This window comes from Periophthalmus magnuspinnatus, chromosome 8 (assembly GCF_009829125.3).
Source record: "Periophthalmus magnuspinnatus isolate fPerMag1 chromosome 8, fPerMag1.2.pri, whole genome shotgun sequence".
Classification (NCBI taxonomy): Eukaryota; Metazoa; Chordata; class Actinopteri; order Gobiiformes; family Gobiidae; genus Periophthalmus; species Periophthalmus magnuspinnatus.
Window position 1 is genome coordinate 28,269,755 of NC_047133.1, and position 22,598 is coordinate 28,292,352.

A 22,598-nucleotide genomic window follows, 5' to 3' on the forward strand; every position below is an offset into this window, starting at 1 on the left:
TCTCTTATTCATTTGGCATTTCCTGGCCTTGTTAATTAGTGTTTCCAGAGCACTCCCGCTTGTGTTGTGAGGAAGGATACTTACTTTTTGTTATTGTATCTTGGGAACATAGTGCAGGGGAAGTATGGAGCTTATAGCAGGGCTTTTGAGTCTGTTTGCATGTGTGGGCGACAGTGTGCTTCTGGTGCATGTAATTGAATATGAGAGTGAAGTAGCGTATTTATCTGTTGGAAGTTTTCACTGGTAAAGTGCCAGTAAGAATACTAATAATGTAATAAGAATTACTGTGGCATCAAGTTTGTCAGAGAGAGAGACACACACAGACAGACACACAGACACACAGACAGACACACAGACACACACCCACACACAGACACAGACCCACACACAGACACACACACACACACACCCACAGACAGACACACACACAGACAGACACACACACAGATACACACACAGATACACACACAGGCAGACACAGCCCCACACACAGACACAGACACACAGACAGACAGACACAGCCCAAGAGTAGCATGCACAGATGGAACTAGATTAACAGGGAATCTGTCTGTACATTGTGTTCATTCAAATTGTGTTGCCAGTAGCCACTTTGCATAAAGGACAAGTGCTGTATATTGTTGGCCATAACATGTTTCGACTGTGGCTTTGTGTGCTTTTGTGTACTTTTGACCTTCCAAAGTGTGTTTTTGTTGCCTCATTTATAAACACTGCTAACTGTGTAGTAGTAGCAGTAGGTCGATTACACTGGTGGAGACAATAATTCCAATAATATTTGAAAGTGAAAGTGAAGCTTGTTATTTAAATTAGTGCTACATAAACAGAAAGTCAGAACTTGAACCATTATTAATGTAGCAAGTGCAATGTTGCTGCATAGCAAATTATTGTAACCAATTTAGCCCTCTATTGTCAGTCACAGTATGAAACCATTTGCAGTTGTCTCATCATCCCCAGAAGTTGTTTGACATATTTTGTTTTCTTTGATATTCTTTACTATTGTTGTCCTACTGTATCTTAGTAAGTCTTACAGAGCGTATTGATACTTGGGGTAGGTGCCCTGTGTGCGATGTGGTCTCTGTGTGTTTGCTTATGTTTGTCTGTAGTGGTTTGTTTTGGTGCCACTGAGGAAACTGACACAAAGTGTTTTTTTATCTTCACACAATTTTCCATCTGAGCATCTCAGAAGAGCTGCAGTACATTTTACCAAAGTCACTTTTTACTGGATTAAAAGACCCTTATAAAATGATACTATATGCACATTTTGGCATGTGATAGTGTCAGAAATAGCCCTCCATTTTGAGTTCAGTTTGAGTTTAGTAATCTCAGTTTTTTGTTGTTGTTGTTGTTGTTTGTAAATGTTGTACAATTAGGAATTAGAATTAGAGTTCTGTATGTATTTATTATTTCATTTAATATGTTATCTTTGAAGGGCAGAATGAAAGCATCTACTGCTGCTCCCTGACCTAACCCACTTGTTTCTTTTGTCTTGTGTAGGTGCTTCTAAAGACAAAGGCCTCCCACATGTGAACAGGCAGAGCTCACACCTTCTCTGATGGACACTGGACAAGTACCAGCATTTTCATTTAAGAGATCCCCGAGTGAAGACAACACAAACATTGATACAACAGCAGTACCTCACAGTCAACCTCTCACCTTTCTCAGATCCAGTCAAAGCCCTCTACTCGACTTTCTACCTCCAAGAGAAAGAAAAAAAAACACAATAGGGAATTTATTTTCTGCTATCGTATCTCTCTTACTTTATTGTGCATCATACTATCCCTATACCTCAGGGAAAGTGTCCCACTGCCTACCTCTTCCACCGACAGCCAACCTACTGGAAACAACTCCACAACTCTGACCTCTCTGTGCTGGAAGCGTGACAGAACCGCAGTTGCCTCTCAAACTCACAACACCACAACTGTGACCACCACCTGCGACCTTTGACTTATCTGACAGCTCTCTGATAAAAACACACATGAACCTCAAGAAAGCATAGCTACCACCCACCGGCAGCTACACACTCACTGTAATATCATCCACTGGTTGTAATGATAACAATATTTCTGGTAGGCTATTACAATATACCTCAAGACACAGAAGGGAACAGCGACTTGCTCAGTGCATTACTTCTCTACACCTCAGTATCTGCCCATTTGCCTTAGAGGCAGAGGTACAGCAACAGTAGCCAAGGAGGCCTCCCGGAGAACAAGCTACAGCACTCAGGAGTTGAACCAGCCGGAAGCTTCACAGCAGTTGCCCTGTAGCATTCATCAACACGTGTCCATATTCACTCAACTCAGGGGAAGGCACAACTACACCAGACCCATACCTTCAGAAAAACAAGCCAGCATTTGAAGTGAAGAGAAGAATGCAATGGTAAGTCTTTTCCCCTCATTTCCTACGTGTGTTTATGGCCTGACATTTACTTCCTGCTGTGGAGCTCTCGCAACAGAAAAAGCCAGGCCGTATATAAAAGTAATATAGTATAGATGAGGGTATTCTTTCTCCTCAATCCTGTCATTAAAGAAAGATCAGGTCTGCAGTTTTAATAATTCCAATGCTATATTTGCATTTCTTTATATCAATAACTGACATTTAAATGGCATTTCTGCCTTATTAGATTATAGGTAGTAGGATGTAGTAGGACAGAGATTCAGTGGAGGAGGGAGAAGTGCTTAGCTGTAAAGAGGCATGATATTTAGAACAAAACATGTGATAGGAAGTCTACATTTAGAGTCTAGGCCATTGAAGTTTATGCAAACATATTTCAGGAGGGAATTGTCCTATTTTTACAATTATACCACACAGAAAGTATTTGGAAGTTTTGGATAGTTAGGTAGAGTATGCAAGTATATAAGACTCATCAACATGAACTATCTCTGGCCCCATGTATGCATATATGAAGTAAGCAGTCCAATTATTTTAATTCATTTATTGACAACCATCACAAAGGTGATTTATTCTTAATTCCAAAACAGTGTACATAATGAACAGAATAGTAACTTTGGGTGGCTATCTTCTTTGAATAAAACCAGTTTAAATAAACCTAAATGGACTGATCTGAATCACTACAGTGTAAGATGCTGGTTGTTAGTGCTATGACATGTAACCCTGTATTGAATTATTGACTTGTGAATCTTATCAGACAATATACAAATACATAGGCCTACACGAAGGTGGAGGAGGGATGCGAGGTGGGCGTTCCCCATACTGTGAGATGCTCTGTGCAAGTGTTGTGCCGCTAATAGTGGTTCTAGCATACAGTTTAACATGCTTCCCATCCCACTTCTAACTCTACGAGATGAGCATCACCCATAAGCTATTTTCCATGCTTTTACACAATTTAAAACAAAAGTGATATTAAATATCAAAGTAGTTGAAAGTCATGGAAAAGGTACAACAAAGAAAATATATGGCACATTTGAACTTTCTCATGTTCTAGATGGTGAAACATTGCTGAGGCTAAAGGTGTAGCTGTCGAATTGTCACTGTAGCCATAAGATCACATGTTTAGCATTTATTACGACCTTCATCACAGACTAGTCTGTCTTAGATTCATGCTGTGTGTTTACACTCTAGCCTCTAGATACAATGGTCAGTTTAAAGGGGTAGTGACGGGGAGCTAACTTTAGCTAATGGAATTCAAACAGCTATTTTTGTATGCACACTCTGTCATTGGCAGCAGGACAAGACATCATATAGTCACAAGGGGCTTGTGGATATAAAAAGTGAGTGAAGTGGCATTATAAAAATGGTATTAAAACGTAATATATACTTAACGTAGTATGAATTTGGCCAAGTAGTGTTTTCTGCATTTGGCTAGGTGACTGTGAATGCTCATGAAAATGAAAGCTGAAAGAGTGTGGCTCCTTTATTAAGCCTGCCAAGTCTGAAAGTGCATTAGTGCATTGCCTTGGCAAAACTATAGGAACTATAGTGGATAAGGCGTGGTTTCCACCGATTTCTCTGGCTCTTAATTTGATGGATGTGTTGAAGATTCTTTGTCATATAAGTGCAGAGTAGGATGTAATAATAGACTAATGGAGTTTGAATCTATACAGATGGGGGGCCATATCTTCAGCCGCCGTTGTCTGCTGAAGATGATACTGATTCTTACCCCTGATTCTTACATCACAGAGATTACGAGTTCAGTTCCGGAGTATCTCTCCTGTGACAAAAATTAGACATGTTTTGGCCAATAGTAAAATGTACATTTTTCTTGTAGATGTAAGAGTCTGTCTGTACATTTGTATCCCTCAACAGCTAGACTATCAGTACATGTACATGCCATCTGCTATATGATTGAAGGGTTGAGAAAAGTACTCTACATTATCAGAAATACTTTATATTCCCCAAAGAGGTTATCATTGTTTAATAATGTTTAACATTAATAAATGCCACTATCAAATACAATGGAATTGAAATGCCTATAGTGATTCTAATCACATCATCTTTAGAGTTGGGGGAAAAACAGAACTTTTGGATGGTGATAATAATAGTAATACAGTAGCAAAATCTGAAGCACATCCAAAATGAGGTTGAAGAGTTAAAGAAACAAGAACAAAGTGTTCCACATTTCTTTAGAGTGAACTTTGCTTGCAACTGAGGTGGCCTACTTTTCTAAACTCATCTTCACATTATTCCCTCTGTCTGTTTTTTGTTGTAGATTTAAAATGCAGTTTATATGCGTTAGGCTCTAATCTAGCTTTGTCTCATTTGTCATGAGAGCAGATTGTTTGGGCTTTGTGCACAGTATGGCCGAGCGAAGCTGTACAGAGAATGAAATATGTGAATGTAGTGGAGGATGAACGAGGACATGTGTTACCTCAGACAGCCCCGGGCCCCTCCCCCCACCCTGTCTATACCATCCGATGATCATTGCTAGTCTCCTCACATCCCTGCACCACTACGCCCTCTGCAGCTTGTTACCACAGCAGCACGCAACCTTCCTCTGCCACCTGTAGCAGAGAATGCATCGACCATCCCAGCCAATCACATGGCAGCTCTGTGTGTCACGCAAGTCCACACCAACTCCTGTATCTAGGCCAGTGGTTGGGCTTGTATGAGTGCGTATGGGGTCATATGTGTTGCTTAGTTTCATGGGCTTTAAAGAGCACATAGGGGCAGACTGAATGTGCTTTGTGTGCAGGGAGTATGGAATGGCAGTATAAATGAGTCATAGCCTGGCTTTCGCCCGCTCTGTGGCTCCAGATATAGGTACATCAAATTGGAACATTGCATGAGTCATCCCCAGGCTCTCAGAGAATATGAGCAAGATGTGTGTCCTGTGTGTGCTGAATGTACTGGTACATTCCACATACTGAGGAAAATACTCTTGCACATTAGAGAGGGCAAACAACCACATATACACAGAGGAGGAAGAGATGTCAACATTAAGACATTTTAAATGAACAATAGTTATGGTGTAAGAATCACAATTTGCATTACAGTTGCAAATAGCCTCAGTAGGTTATGTTATAGCACATATGCAGAGGCAACATTCTCTTCTTACCCATTTAATGCTCTTAAGTCCTTTCTATTGATCTTATTCCGCCCTGGCCACTTTTGCCGTAAATGAGATTAAATCTCACTTTCTTTATGGTGGCACTTCCAGTTACGTGGGAATCCTTTTCATTTAAATGGAGAATTTGGGAAAGTTTTGCCACTAAAATATAATATAAAGTAGGTTGGTTTGTGTAAAATGTCAACAATACACCAATTCTCTGGGAGGCTTTAAAATAGCTTTGTAGTCCCTATAGAACTAATTTACTGTCAAGATAGGCAGCCCCATGCAAAATAATGCAACCCAAATCATAATGGCAGAACTCCCAACTTCCAGAATAAGATGAACAGCAGTTTCTAGTGAGATTCAACTAGGGATGGGACGATATTAAATTATAGACTCACGATGATTGTGGCCAAAATAATCACGATTAACGATATTATCGCGATAATTATTAACCACTTAGCGTTCCGACGACCCGCCTTTACGTTACAACTTTACAGCAATGTACGTGTATTTCTGCGCCACCCACACAAACAATCTACACATCAAATGAAAGCTACGGCATTCATCTTTCTGAATATGTAAACCATTTACACCTCGAATCACCACAGTGCTGACAGGAAAGCCGTCTTTACAGAGAAGTCAGAAATGTGGATTTGGACTTCACTTACCATTGAGCGCTCTGGTTCTGTCAAACATCAACATATTCACACAAAGTTGGTCTTATTCGTTCCGTAAAGGTCCAGAGAATATAATCCAGTCAAAAAATTATGTCCACAAAGGAAGTTAGAGCCTTCATGTCCAATCTGCTGCAGGAAAGTGAAATCTGTTCTGTCACTTCTCTGCATTTCTTTTGTCAGTTTCAGGCATAATAAACTCCTGACAGCGCCAACTTTGTTCCTCAGCGCAAAACAAACTTGTTAGCTTGTGATTGACACCAAAGTTGGCCAATAAGGTGGGGGCTGTAGGTTACTGGAGCCGCGGACAGTGAATGAGAGCTACAGATGACTGGAAGAGTACGCCCCACTCTCCCCCTTGTAGAATCAAGCTGTTACATTACACACGTTTAGTGATGTTTTCCTCTTAAAGCCCATGAACTGCAGAACACGCTGATGCATGACATGCAGTGGTTTACTGTAAACAGACAGAGTTTGCTGCGCGCGTAAAAAGATGAGACTGGATATAAAGATCCGCACGCGTATTGCGTAATTTTACGCAGCAGTTTTGCGTTTTAAACATGACGAAACGGACAAAACAAAGGAAGTACGCAACCACGGATACTGTGGATGTTTGTACAAGTTAAACTAGAGGCATCTCGGACCCGGAGTGGTTCGTGGAACCGAGTGAAGATCTCATGGTGGACTGAGGAGTAGAGGGACCTTATGTTTTAATGGACTGGATGCTGTTCCTGATCGGTAAGCTTGGTTTATTCTGCTATTAACTTAATTGTGGGTCAAATGTGTATCATGTGTAATCATGTGTAATTAGCATTAGCTGCACCCCCCTCTGCAGTGTGTGGTTTGTAAATATATATTTATTTTGACCCATGGCACTTGTTTTGACTATATTTTATATACAAATATACATTTTATATTGTGTTTTGATAAGATATATAAATGTACAGTAATAGAGCAGCTGGGTGTGCAGATACAGATTCCTCTCAGTGTGAGCTTTCAGTAGAGCCCTTGATGTCTGTGGTTTGAAACATTCAAAAGTTCTTGCACTTTTTCCAAACGTTCTCCAAATGCCTTCATTCGGATAGGTTTGGAGAGGCCTGGACTTACTCATGATAAAATGATTGTAAAACTCTCATTTTTATAGGTATTGACCTCAAATTTGAAATGTAAGTGGTCAACAATCTTGTCAGTTGAGATATAGTGTATTTTTGGCCCCAGCTACCTACTGCAGCTTTCTACACCTTCATTTTCACAAAAAAATTTTAGCGAGGATGAGAAAAATTGTTTTTAATGTGTGTTCCAAAGTGTATAAATGCTCAGCAGACAAACTTGCACTGATTCTGACACCTGTGGGTAAAACTATAGGGTGTTACCTTTACAAACACCCCAAACTTGTGCATTTACTACTGAGGGTTCAATAATGGTGATTATTTTAATTTGGAGAGGTCAGAACAAAGGCAATTTCACCAAAATGACCTGGAATTCTAAGGGGTTTAACCTGTTAACGTTCCGACGGCCCGGGCCTACTTTACAACTTTACAGCAATGTACATACACTTCTGCGTCACCCACACAAACAATCTACACATCAAATTAATAATAATAATAATAATAATACATTTTATTTGTTAGGCGCCTTTCAAGGCTCTCAAGGTCGCCGTACACATATACACACATACACAATACAAATAGAACAATGTAAAATGATTAAAAATACATTTAAAAACAAATATAGATTAAAAGACAGAGCAGTTATGGTCAGAGTGGTCAGGATGAGAAGGCCTTTCTAAACAGATAAGTTTTGAGTTTAGATTTGAAGTGTGGGAGTGAGTGTGTGTTGCGGAGGTCGTGAGGGAGGGAGTTCCAGAGCTGGGGAGCAGAGCAGCTGAAGGCTCTGCTCCCCATAGTGACAAGACGGGCAGGAGGGACAGTGAGGTGCAGGGAAGAGGAGGAGCGGAGGGAGCGGGCGGGTGTGGAGATGTGAATGAGGTCAGACAGGTATGGAGGGGCCAGGTTGTGGAGAGCTTTGTATGTGAGGAGTATGATTTTGTAGTGTATGCGGTGCGTGATGGGGAGCCAGTGGAGCTGTTGCAGGACAGGTGTGATGTGGTGATGGGAGGGTGTGTGTGTGATAATGCGGGCAGCTGAGTTTTGGACCAGTTGGAGTTTATGGAGTGATTTCTGTGGGAGTCCGAACAAAAGAGAATTGCAATAATCAATACGAGAAGTGACCAGGCTATGGATGAGGATGGCGGTGGTGTGTGGGGTGAGTGAGGGACGGAGGCGGTGGATGTTTCTGATGTGGAAATAGGCGGACCGGGTGATGTTGTTGATATGGGAGGTGAAGGAAAGTGTGCTGTCGAGGATGACACCCAGACTCTTTACCTGAGGGGAGGGGGAGATAGAGGAGCCATCAATAGATATGGAAAAAGGATTTATTTTGCTAAGGGTGGATTTGGTGCCGACAAGTAAGAGTTCTGTTTTATTGCCGTTAAGTTTGAGGAAGTTTGAGGTGAACCAGGTTTGTATTTCTGTGAGGCAGTCTGTCAGGGAAGAGGGTGGAAGTGTAGAGTTGGGTTTACTGGAAATGTAGAGCTGGGTGTCATCCGCGTAACAGTGAAAGTGAATGTGGTGTTTTCTAAAGATGGAACCAAGGGGGAGAAGATAGATTAGAAAGAGCAGAGGACCGAGGACAGAACCCTGAGGAACACCTGATGTGACAGGGAAGGGGTGTGAGGTGAATGACTTGAGCTGAATAAACTGAGAGCGATCTGAGAGGTAGGAGTGGAACCAGGAAATTAAAGCTGTGGCGCTTGTCTTTCTGGATATGTAAACTATTTTCACCTGCAATCACCACAGTGCTGACAGGAAAGACGTTTTTATAGAAAAGTCGCAAAGTGTGAATCTGGACTTCACTTACCATTGAGCGCTCTGGTTCTGTCAAACATCAACATATTCACACAAAGTTGGTCTCATTTGTTCTGTAAAGGTCCAGAGAATATAATCCAGTCAAAAAATTATGTCCACAAAATAAGACCCTCCATGTCCAATCTGCTGCAGGAAAGTACTCAGGAAAATATTTCAGGCATAATAAACTTCTGACAGCGGCAACTTTGTTCGGTGCTAAACACACGTGTTAGCTTGTGATTGACACCAGTGTTGGCCAATAAGGTGGGGGTTGTGGGTTACTGAGGCTGCAGACAGCGAATCAGTGCTACAGATGACTGAAAGTTTACACCCCACTCTTCCCCTTGTAGAATCCAACCAATTACATCACACACTTTTAGTGACGTTTTCCCCTTACAGCCAATGAGCAGCGGAACAGGATGATGTATCACATGCCATGGTTTTCCGTAAACGGACGTACCCGGAGGAAAATGTGTACCCCTCAATGCCATGTTGTCGAAATGGATCAGTCCTTTTCGTGACGGAAGTGACGCAGTGCCTGTCGACGAACACTTAGAACGATGCATTTAAGGCACTTTGGCGAATTGGGAAACGGCCAAAGCCGAGTGGATGCAGAAATCTGTGCATAATGGCGCATTTTACAAACTGTTGTTTTGCGTTTTAAACATGACGAAACGGACAAAACAAAGAGTACGTGATCGAGGACACTGTGGATGTTTGTACAAGTTATACTAGAGGCATCTCGGACCCGGAGCGGTTCATGGCAAAGAGTAAAGATCCCACAGTGGACTCAGGAGTAAAGGACCTTATTTTTTGATGGATTGGATGCTGTTCTCGATCGGTAAGCATGGTTTATTCTGCTATTGACTTAATTGTAGGTAAAATATACCATGTATAATCGTTAGCATTGCTTCTGTGCACATAGTGAGCATTCGGACCATGCGCTCTGGCACATTTGTATTCAGCTGTATGAATTAGACTTAATTTGCAGAATAAAACACCTTTTAAACAATAGACAGTTTGCATTATTGTAGGTAAAAATATAAGATGTGCACACATTAGCATCTCATCTGTAGGCACGGGTGACGTTCCTGTGGAGTGTTATGGATCAGACTTTGTCTGAACTATATTCTGCCAGATATCAACAATGACAGAGATAAGCACAGAAGCTAACAAGTGTCATTACTATGACAGAGTGGACAAACACCAGAACTAACATCTAAATGTTGTATTGGAACTAGAAACATGAGGCAGTGTGGTGCTGTAAAGGCGATTATAATCGTGCGCGATGATCACGATTATTAAAAAATGCCACGAATGATTAATTGCGGACCTATTTTATCGCGATAAACAATATTATCGTATATCGTCCCATCCCGAGATTCAACATTATTTTGAGACTGTATGCTACCATTTATTCTAGTGTATAAGGGGGATAAGGATCAAAACTAGGGTAGCCCCTAACCCATTATTTTCATAATGGCTATTAAATATTGTATCAAATCAAACCACATGTCATTTTATCGTCCTGGAAGGAACATATGTCTACACTCACCATAAATGTTCTATCTGTGAGATAGGATGTGAACTATTTGTGAACAGCACCAGAGAGGCCGAGGTGTTTCAGGCGAGGTAAAAGAATAGTGTGGTATATTGTGTCAAAGGCAGTGCTTAAATCCAGCAGAACCAACACTATTATCTTTTGTCAATCATAATTTACTCTAAGAGCATTAAAAATCCCATGGGCTCTGCATGCACACAGAGGGAGCAGTAGCAGAGCCCTCCGACCCACACTAATCAGAGGGAGGGACAAGAGGGAGGGACTGGAGGAACATCCCGGCTCATGGCGAGCATTCTGACTTTACATATGCCGGGAATTGTGCAGCAAGTAAAGAGTGTGTTGTTTTTTTTTATTATTATAATTGTGGTATCAAAAGTAGGAATTGAGAATCAAATCTATTCCTTAGTATTGAAATTGAGGTACCTTTTTTTCATCATGAAAACACTAGTTTAATCTCAGATAAATTTTCTTGTCAAATCCATTTGAATCAGTGCAATGGGACATGAACACCAAACAGTAAGTAAATGCTGGCCAGTAACATGCAATGCTATAGCAAAGACCAAACTTAAATGTATAAAATGACAAAATGTCATTGACTATTATATGTTTAATCTTTAAAGTTGAGAAAATCAAATCACATTTTATGAATGTGTGCTCATATATGGAAAGAGAGTTGGTGTGGACATTGCGGGAGTGCATATAGGGTTCAGTGAGAATGTTTCCACCTGAAAAATCACAGTGATAGGAACCACAAGTCTGGAACAGGGCTGAATCCACTCAGTGTAAAGGGGAATACTCTGGGGTTTACACAGCGAAATATGGAACAGGGAAACCACACTTATTATATGGAGAAAAGTGTCTCTTCAGATTTTCTGCACCAGTGTCCGGTCTGCTAACATGACAAAAGGAAGAAGCGTTTCTAATCTGGAGGAGCCCAAGTATCCTCTCCTCAGCCAATATGTCAGTCAGCACTCAGTCAGTGCTGTAGTGTTATCAGCAGAGGAGGCTAGTCCTCCACATGCCTGTTATAGGCCACCATGTGACTAGCAGACACATGGGCACTCTAACCTCCTTTCCTCTAATTGGTTTCAAAAGTTTCACAAACTTATTGAGAGAATTTTGTTATTTTAAATGTGTAATATTTATTGTCAAGTCTGCCTGACTTGATCACTCTTAAGTCCCACTAAGCAGACTTTTATCATGTTGTAGAACCCTGCTGTATTGGCCTTTGTTTAGTGCAGTAATACCTGTATTGCATTCTCCAGCCAGAACTTCACTTTTTTTGTAAATACCGACTGTATTTAATACTATTCCCACAAAGCAGGGTGTTTAATAAACTATCCCTGGGTTCCCTTTTTAATCCGTACTTTCTCCTGTTGACCACAAGTCTGTTGCTGTTAAAACATGTATGATATAGTACATTGCAGCCCTGTGAAGTAGGTCAGGCTGCACAAAGCACTTTTGGCTGCAGATATGTTTATGCATTGACCATCACAACAACAGCTGGCTTTGTAAACATCTGTTGGTACATTTCACTGTGCTTTGACCTCACCATACAAATGTGCTTTCCTTTTCACAGCTCTATAGGAGAGACACAGTGAAACAAGTACCCATGCATGCATGGTATACATTATTTATTTAAGGTGTGTGGATATAACGATTCTTTGCATCTAGACCCAGGAGAATAGTTCCAAGGAAAATTACACTGCTCACACATTTAATACACATTTCACCCCCTAAACACGCTAGTCAGTTTTATTGGGCATAAAACAATTGAAATGAAGCAACAATAGAAAATGATCTTGTTTTATCGAAGTCCTCACACCTGTTAATTGGATCTTTGCATGCTTTACTGTCTCCTAACCCCTTAAAAAAAGATATTAGAAAGGACAACAAAGTAATTTCCTAAGAAAGCCAAACTCTGCTTGGAGAAAATTCCATCTGATCCACATAGCGAGATTTGTTACTATATTGTTGGTGATCAGCTTGCTGGAATTTAGGCATTTTTATATAAATCGTATTGCTTATATTCATGAAATATGGACTGACATGAAGTATGTATATGTTTTTGATGTTTTGAAGGAAAATTATACTGATATTTACAAAAGCCTTAGCTTTAAACATTGTGTTGAGCACCAACGAAAACCTCCTTAAGTTGAGGTTAATCAAAATATGAAAACAAAGATGGTCTGAGAACAGTCCTGCCCCTTGCACAATAAGGAACATTTTACTCCGGACCCTTTCCCGGCTGCATGGTTTTAATATAATTTATGCTAAAATCAACAACTGCAGGTATTTACTCCATTTTACTACAGTACATTAGTGTGAAAAGGGAGATTCAAAGTATTGCTGCTGGACCGACTTGTGGAGACTCCTCTGGTCTTAAAAATGTGCTCTATGATTTTTTATGAGATAGAGTTGTTGAACCTAAATGACACAATGTGCAGATTGTGCTTTTTGGCCCCATCAGCAGAAAGCCCTCATACGTCTAAAATATTAAGGGCTGAGCGCATGGGGGTAGGGGAGTGTCAGCATTCTTTAAATCAGAAGCTCTGTACATATCCCTATGTACGCTATCACATATATGGGCCCACTGCAGTGCACTGTTCAAGACGTATATGTCCTAGTGAAGTCGTGAAGGGACTGTTTTATAAAAGAAGAGCTCATGGCTGCCTCATCTTAATTGAAATTTGCATAATTATCCTATTGGTAGAAAAGTTGAAGAGTTGATTGGGTGAATTTGTCTTTTTAAAGTATTTATAGCACTCACACTAATTATATTGTAAGGATTTGTAGTTCACACACATCTTCCTAAATTCAGCGCCTGCACATAAATCCATCCAAGCCTACGCACTGTAGCTCAGTTAATTTACCTTTTGCATAGTAGTATGTGCATTACTGTCAACAGAAGATTTTGTACCATTTACTTTCCCTTATAATGCAAACATAAAACTTTATATGTCATAACATATAACAGAAACTGGTTCATCAGAGGGCAAAATCCCAAGCCACAAACAAAGCAATATGGTCCACTCCACTCATTGTAGTGAAGACTGCAGTGAATGTTATATTGGAGAAACAAAACAGCCACTCCATAAGAGAATGCACCAACACTGTTGTGAGAACCCCTTAGGGCCCCAGTCTGCTGTGGGCTGCATCTCCATCTCAAAGCCTCTATCCACTCCTTTGAAGATACTGTTGGTGATCTTAGCCAAAGAAAATAATTGGTTTGAAAGGGGAGTTAAAGAGGCAATTCTTGTGAGGAAAGAATCCTTATTTGAACAGAAATGTGGGGCTTAGACCTAAATCAAATATACATACACATATACATATGCATACCCCCCCCCCCCCCCCCCCACACACACACACACACACACACCAGTTTGGCAGTATGCTTCAGGTCATTGTCCATTTGAAAGACCCATTTGCACCCAAGCTTTAACTTTCTGACTGATGTCTTGAGATGTTGCTTCATGCTTCATAATATTCTTTCCTCATGATGCCATCTATTTTGTGAAGTGCACCAGTCCCTACTGCAGCAAAACAAACCCACAGCATGATGCTGCCACCCCTGTATTTCACAGTTGGGATGGTGTTGTCAGCCTTGCAAGTATTTCCTCCAAATGTAACCATGCTCATTATGGCCAAACAGTTACCTTTTTGTTTCAGCAGACCACAGGACATGTCTCCACAAATTAAGATTTTTGTCCCTGTGTGCATTTGCAAACAGTAATCTGGCTTTTTTTTTTTTTTTTTTTTCGTTGGAGTAATGGCTTCTTCCTGGAAGAGTTGCCTTTCAGCCCATGTTGGTACAGTCCTTGTTTCACTGTGGATAATGACACACTCTTACCAGCTTCAGCAGCATCTTCACAAAGTCTTTTGCTTTTGTCCTTACATATAATTAAAAGAGGAATGTGGCACCTTCAGGCATCTGGAAATTGCACCCAAAAATGAACCAGACTTGTGCAAGTCCACACCACTCTTCCTGATATCTTGGCTGATTTCTTTTGACTTTCCCATGATGTTACACAAAGCAGCGTGTTTCGGGCGTGTCTTCAAATACATCCACCGGTATGGATCTTACTTAACTCAGATGTTGTCAACAAATCTACCAGAAGTTTCCAAAGACACAGCATCATCATCTAGGTCAGCTAACTCGCGCTTGTTTATACTTAAACCTATAGCGTCGGATCCTATCGTCGCCGATAGAGTGGGTTGCGGACTTTCCAGCAGCGTAACTCCGCGCCCAGTCGTGCTCTCATGTAAATTCAAACGGCGTCTCAAAGCGGAGACATGGGGCTATCTAAATATTTTACCATCATTACGGTAATCTGCCTCTGTTGTCCCTCGAATGAGAGCGCGGGTGCTGCGGGGATTTTCATTTATTCGATGCGTAAAAGAAAAAATACAGGTGGATGTGTAAAATAGAGTTAGTTGTGTGAAAAAATTCAGTAAATTCTGATACTTCGTTTAACATGATTTTTATGGCTATAAAAAAAGACAAACCCATAATCAACATGATTAGCTCTGTTATCGCTTTCAAACGAAAAATGCATGAACTATGCATCCCTCACTGATTCCATTCAGTGCAAGTCAACAGAGCAGTAATCATCATTCAAGTAATTATGAACATGTAAGAAGTTCAATTGTGTTGTGCAGTATTATCTCATGAGGTTGTGCAAGGTACATCAAAATGCACTGTACATGTAAGAATTCATAATACATTTACAAACAAATATATGTTTAACATTTTTGTATTAGGTGGTAGATCTTTCAGACTTGATCATTTTAAAAGTAGCTCACATACTGAAAAAGTCTGAGCACCCCTGATTTAGGTTTTCCAAATTGTTTAAAGGCATAGTTATTACTATATGTAAACATCTGACTTTGAAGAAAGTAATGAAAAACTGTATTTAAAAAATCCTTCTCTCATTATTCTGGCATTTAGTTAATAGAAATAATTTTAGTAATCCTAATTGACCTAAAACAGGAAAATGCAGCATGGGCATGCAATTTATAGTACTGCCTCTCGATGTCTCAGTCATCACACCAGTCATCTATTACACCATGACCAATGTATTTGGACTCTTTAGTAGGCACACGAGGCTGCTTACATAAAACAGGAGAGTTTAACTTCTTTACTTCTCCTAATCTGGGGCGACAGTAGCTCAGTTGGTAGAGTGTTTGTCCACTGATTCCAAGGTTGGCGGTTCAAATCCCGCTCTCGACATAAAAACATCATTGGTTGAGCGGTTCCTTGTTGTAAAGTGCTTTGAGTGCCTTGAAGGTGGAAAAGCACTATAGAAAAATGTGACCATTTACCATTATGTTACTCTTTGTGAGATTAAATTTCAACTTGTCTCCCACATTTTCAATGGACGTTTAATCACTCTTCCTCCCAGCACTGGTAAGGGTTAATGATCTCAAAATCACCCACATACATGAGGTGATTAATGACCCTGGTTCCAAAGACAGAGCTGGTTTTCCGGCTATTTAACCCAGTAGACAGATCATCAATATTTACAGTATATTTAAAATGGCGAGAAAATCCTGCCTTGTCAGACATCATCACTAATATTTAAAGTCTCCTATAATGTTGTCCCAATTTATTCTCATTCATTCATTAGCATACAAAAACAAAGATTTTCAATTAAAGTATTGCAATCTTTACTATCAAGTTTTATAGATTGCTGTTTATGCTTTTATAGAAGTAGAGCAACGGTGGTTATTAAATCCCTGTTGCAGCATACAGATTCAGAACACATTGTACGCAGCTCTGCTAACCCAGAGGAAGGTCTTTCCTCTTCTTTAGATATCAGCGCCTCAGTCTAGAATGATCTATTTACAGCCTGTGTGCCAGTCATCGGGTTCACACAACAAAGTACATGTCTGCACATATAGTATTAGTTAATGATACATTCCTTCACTGGTCCTGGTGTCTCATCTGTGCATTTAAAACTACGCTAACACAAAGCAGTGTGGGAATGCCAGGCAATTACTCTATTGACGGCAACATTGATGTTCTAACATTCGGAGTCGGCTTAAATTTATGGACCAAAATGTATATTTTGAGCGAGTTCTCTTTAACTCGGCCTTGAAATGCCCTATTCATTTATTGGACAAATTTTTTTCATACCACATCAGCTTCTTTTGAATAATGTTGTGGACAAATCTAGCTCTAGGATTGTCTTGTGGACTGACACATTGTGGGACTCAAACACAATCTGGCTGTTGTTTAAAGATACAGTTGATGATGTTCCCTATTGTCCTACTGTGCAGACCCACTTGAAGTACTATTTCTACGGTAATAGTGAAAGAAAAATCCAAATGTGTCAACTGGACAGATAGGAAGTAGGAGTGAACATGTTTTGCTGCTCATCTAAGCCTCTTTTTCAGTTCTGATCAGATTACTGGTGGACACTGCCTTGTATCTGTCTGAAGGGAGGACCTAAATACACTAAAACTAACATACCTATTGTTTACTATTTCTGTTTGTTAGCTAGGTCTAATGGTCTACACCAGTGGTCCCCAACCACCGGGCTGCGGACCGGTACCGGTCCGTGGATCAATTGGTACCGGGCCGCGGGCCGTCCAAGAAATAATTAATTATTTCTGTTGTATTTATTATCCGAGTCTGAACAATCGTTTATTTTGAAAAATCTTTTATTTTGAAAAATGACCGGATTCTTGAGCACCAACAACTTAACCACTTAGCGTTCCGACGGCCCGCCCGCGTTACACGTTACAACTTTGCAGCAATGTACGTGTATTTCTGCGTCACCCACACAAACAATCTACACATCAAATGAAAGCTACGGCATTCATCTTTCTGAATATGTAAACCATTTACACCTCGAATCACCACAGTGCTAACACGAAAGACGTTTTTACAGAGAAGTCAGAAATGTGGATTTGGACTTCACTTACCATTGAGCGCTCTGGTTCTGTCAAACATCAACATATTCACACAAAGTTGGTCTCATTCGTTCCGTAAACGTCCAGAGAATATAATCCAGTCAAGAAATTATGTCCACAAAGGAAGTTAGAGCCTCCATGTCCAATCTGCTGCAGGAAAGTGAAATCTGTTCCGTCACTTCTCCGCGTAAAAACATGAGACTGGATATAAAGATCCGCGTGTAAAATTATGCGCGCGTATTGCGTAATTTTACGCAGCAGTTTTGCGTTTTAAACATGACGAAACGGACAAAACAAAGGAAGTACGCGACCGAGGACACTGTGGATGTTTGTACAAGTTAAACTAGAGGCATCTCGGACCCGCAGTGGTTCGTGGAACCGAGTGAAGATCTCATGGTGGACTGAGGAGTAGAGGGACCTTATGGTTTGATGGACTGGATGCTGTTCCTGATCGGTAAGCTTGGTTTATTCTGCTATTAACTTAATTGTGGGTCAAATGTGTATCATGTGTAATCATTAGTGTTGGCCGGTCCGCGGTGATAAAAAGGTTGGGGACCACAGTTCACACTACACAAGTGTGAACTGTGCCTGAGTCATACTTAGCATAATCATCCGGGTCCCTAATGGGTGCTCTCAAACCTATTAGCATACCGCCTAACCCTATTGTTTTCTTTGCTTAGATATAGGTCTGAGGATGGAGTTATAGATAGGAGATAGATAAAGGAGACTGATGATGTTTAAGGCTCTCATTCCTGTTCAAAGATAGATTGTCTTTCCTAACAAAAAATGTTTCTTTAACTCCCCTCTCAAACCATCTATTTTCTTTGGCTAAGATCTGTACCTCACTATCTTCAAAGGAGTGGTTATTGGCTTTGAGATGGAGATGTACAGCAGACCGGGGATCCGAGGAGCTCTCGCAGTGGTGTTGGTACATTCTCTTATGGAGTGGCTGTTTAGTTTCTCCAATATAACACTCACTGCAGTCTTCAGTACACTGAATGGAGTAGACCACATCGCTTTGTTTGCAGGTTGGAGTTTTGTCCTTTGGGTGAACCAGTTTCTGTCTTAAAAGTGTTTGTAGGTTTGAAATAGACCGGGATTTCATGCTCAATTCACCTTTTCTTCTAGGTTCAAATTCCTTGTTGTCCTGTTTTAGCTCTCTTAAGTCTATCGAAGATCCATTTTGGATATCTACAAGATATCTACAAGCAGAGAGGCCTTTCTCCATGTTGTTCGTCTTTCACGTTTCCCTCTGTGTTTGTAGGAACCACTTGAGCCCTGTGCTGTGTGTGGATAACTCTGAGTTTGTGGATGGTGTGAATCAGGGACGTCACTAGACCTACAGGTATACTGGGGCACAGGCCCCTTTGATTTGTATCTACATTTTTTTCTCAAAACTCTAGATGGCATGGCATCAAGACTGCTCTTTTGTAGAGGCTTGATAACCGCAATTTTCAAAGCTCTTGGGAATGTTCCGGATTGAAGTGACATGTTAACTATGCAAGTAAGTGGTGACAGCAAACTCTTGAGCACAGATTTTAGAAATTTTGTAGATAACACATCAAGGCAGCTTGTAGATGAACTCAGACTGGTGACAACAGTTTACACTTAGATGTGTAAATTAGTTCTAACGGCAGCAGAGCTTTAATCTGTTTACTATTGCAAACAGGACACGAGAGTTGTTTCTGCAACTTCCAATAATGTCAGAAAAATACCTCTCCCTTGTTCTATATAAACTTGGTTGTACATGTGCATCTTTTCTCTGTAAATCTCACAATGAACCTGGAGCTTTGACTTGCGCCATTCCCGTTCGGCCTTCTGGCACTTCCTTTTCTGTGCCCTAACCGAGTCATCATTCCTCCATGGCGCTTTCTGCTTATCTTTAACCATTTTAACCTTCATCGGGGCAATGGTGTCCAGAACATTCAAAACACTTGAAGTCACAGACTTCAACAAATCATCAACATTAGAATATGAGGCATTTTCAAAGTGTATCATTTCCATGAACAGTGCACCTGTGTTATCATTTATGTGTCTCCTTCGAACAACTACAGGACCAGCCACTGGTTTGAGAATGACAGACAGGTCAAAAAAGACACAGAAATGATCAGACAGAGCAACATCCACCACATTGACATTTGAAATATATACTCCTTTTGTAATGAGCAGGTCCAGAGTGTGTCCTCTGTTGTGGGTGGGCTCGCTGACATGCTGAGTCAGACCAAAGGTTTCAAGGACAGAACTGAGCTCTTTAGTGTTTCTGTCAAACACATTATCTACATGTACATTAAAATCACCTGTTATGAGTAAACTATCAAAGTCAGTGCATACGACTGAAAGAATTTCAGTAAAATCATCAATAAAACTCAGACAGTGCTGGGGAGGTTTGTATATGAAGTAGAGTATGGAGAGGGATTGTTTTAGCTCCATTTTAAAGGAAACATACTCGGAAGATGAAAACACCCCAATTGACAACTTGTGAGTGACCAATTTATCTCAAAAATACACACACACCTCCACCCTTTTTGTTTACTCATGTTTCAGATTCAAATTTGAAGTTGGGTGGAGTTGATTCCACTAGAATTGCATTACCTGTGTTTTTGTTGAGCCATGTTTCGGTTAAAAACATAAAGATCAAGATTCAAGATTAAAAGAAGAGATAAAATCATTAATTAATTCAATTCATTTTATTTTTGTAACGCCCAAAATCACAACAACAGTTGTCTCGAAGGGCGTTCATGTTTTGGTTGATGGGGGAAACCGGAGTACCCGGAGGAAACCCATCCAGACACGGGGAGAAACATGCAAAACACACAGAAAGGCCTGGGCGACCCGGGGATCGAACCAAACCTTCTTGCTGTGAGGCATGAGTGTTGCCACTCAACCACTGTGCTGCCTACACACAAAAACAAACAGGAAAATCAAACAACAGGAAAAATCAGAGAAAACAAGAAAAATCGGCTAGGCGAGGAGGAGGGAGGGTGGCGGAGGAGGGCCAGGTGAGGAGGAGGAAGACCAGGCGAGGAGAAGGAGAGCCGGACGAGAAGGATGAGAGCCAGGCAAGGAGGAGAGGGAGGCGGGTGGAGGAGGGCTAGGTGGGCAGGAGGAGAGGGTTCAGCTGTCATCGGGGCATCTGAAAGAGTTACACTCTTTGGGGAGTGGGACTTAAAAATGACTTGTTACATAAAAATGACATTGAAACCCAAGAAATGGATTCAGATTTTGGGAATCGACCCTAAACCAACACACATTAAACTCATGTTTTGCAGACCATCGCAGCTGGCGCCGTATCTGCAGGGGTGCACCTTGTGAAGGTGTGGTATTGTATGCGTAATGTGTTAAAATCAAGCTTTGTTTTGCTGTTAGCACTGTGTCAGTACTATTTAGGACCCGTTTGAAATTATGCATTCACAGGATATAGTACAGCTTTTAGGATAGCTTGGGACTAGCAGCCTGACCATGCATGATCGAGGAGCCGACCTGACACAGTGTTAACATGCTCTGGATAACTCCGTCCAGGTGTGGAGCTTTGTCTTCGCACCGTTGGCCTGTATGATCCATGACGTGCCTCATTCACATTGGAGCATGGTTTGTGTAGTTCCAATGTGGAGATACAAAACTGTGTTGATAGCGTGTCTGCTCCATGTGCACAGAACTCCCTGCGCTCTTTCTCTTCTCTCTCTGTTTTCATTTGGTGTCAATTCCATAAGGAATAAAGTTCTCTTCTTTTGTGCCCTCGTTTGTTCATCAGAGCTCTAGGCCATGCTTTAGGTGAGCCTTACTGTGCGAACTGTTATGCCACGAGGAGCATTTTGACCGGACCCACCCGCACCCGTTTTACTTCTCCTCAGTGAGTTATCCGACCCAGCCACACCTGCAGTCCCGCGGGTCACCCGTCGACCTGTGCATTACTAATATGTAGGCTTTTCTATCCTGTCCTAATCGTTTATGCATGTAACAATGCAAATATGAGGTGGATTTTAAAAAAATAAAAAGTGACTAAACTATATAGTGGACCTGTCGCATTCAGCCTAAGAAAGAGAGTTCACTGGTCACCTTGCTGCTGTCCCCAGCTCCTCTCTTGCTTAGTTAGTTAGTTAGTTTATTCAGACACACTCAGAAAAACAAACAAAACAATGTCAGTCACGCACACAGAATCCGTCCATTGTGACTGAAAGGCATTGGCTGAAGCTAAGCTTATTTATGCCTGCCTAATTCCACATATAAATAACAGTATACACAAGAGAAAACACAACAATTTCAAATAATTATACAATACAGAAGAAATACATTTGTTTTTATATTCATACGGTTACATCTGGGTTTATACTTGTGTATATATATATATATATATATATATAATATTCATTAGTAGTCCTTATCATGATCATAGGTGTTATTTTTAATCATCAACATATCATTATTATTATTACTATTTTATTTTCTTATTACATCATTTATATTATGTAAGAGACAAAGTTTATACTATGTTCATTAATGTTCAGTTCAGTTGTCATAATAAGTTATACTATTGCTCTCTATTTTTCTAGAATTTTTAATTTATAAATTTTTTTGAATACTTTAATTGATGTGCAGCTTTTTAATTCATTATCCAAAACGATTCCATAAATTAACCCCTGTAACTGAGATGCACATCGTATTTTTTGTAATTCTTTCCATAGTTTTTTGGAAGATACCAGTTCCCCTCAGATTATACCAACTCTCTTTAGGTCTGAACAGCTCCTGGATACAGTGTGGAAGCATGTGGTTATGGGCCTTATACATAACAACTGCTGTATTAAACTCAACCAGATCATTTACCGTAAATTTCGGACTATAAGCCGCGACTTTTTTTCCACGCTTTGAACCCTGCGGCTTATCCAGCAGTGCTGCTTATTTATGGAATTTTTATTGGATAACGGCCCCTGGGGGGCGCTCTCTAGCTGTAAACGTAAAAGTGAGACAGACGTGGGGAAAGATTCTGCTCTGAAGAATTCACTAGTTTTGATTTTTGA

General features: G+C 40.6%; 1 protein-coding gene across 2 annotated transcripts in view; it reads left to right on the plus strand.

Annotated features, from left to right (window-relative positions):
* LOC117375570 (thyroid hormone receptor alpha) overlaps window positions 1-22,598 on the plus strand; it is a 118,797-nt gene that overhangs the window by 22,540 nt on the left and 73,659 nt on the right. For both annotated transcript variants that reach the window (XM_033971898.2, XM_033971899.2), the window contains exon 3: window positions 1,513-2,394. The gene's annotated coding sequence lies outside the window, so the exon portion shown is untranslated. The remainder of the gene's footprint in view (window positions 1-1,512; window positions 2,395-22,598) is intronic.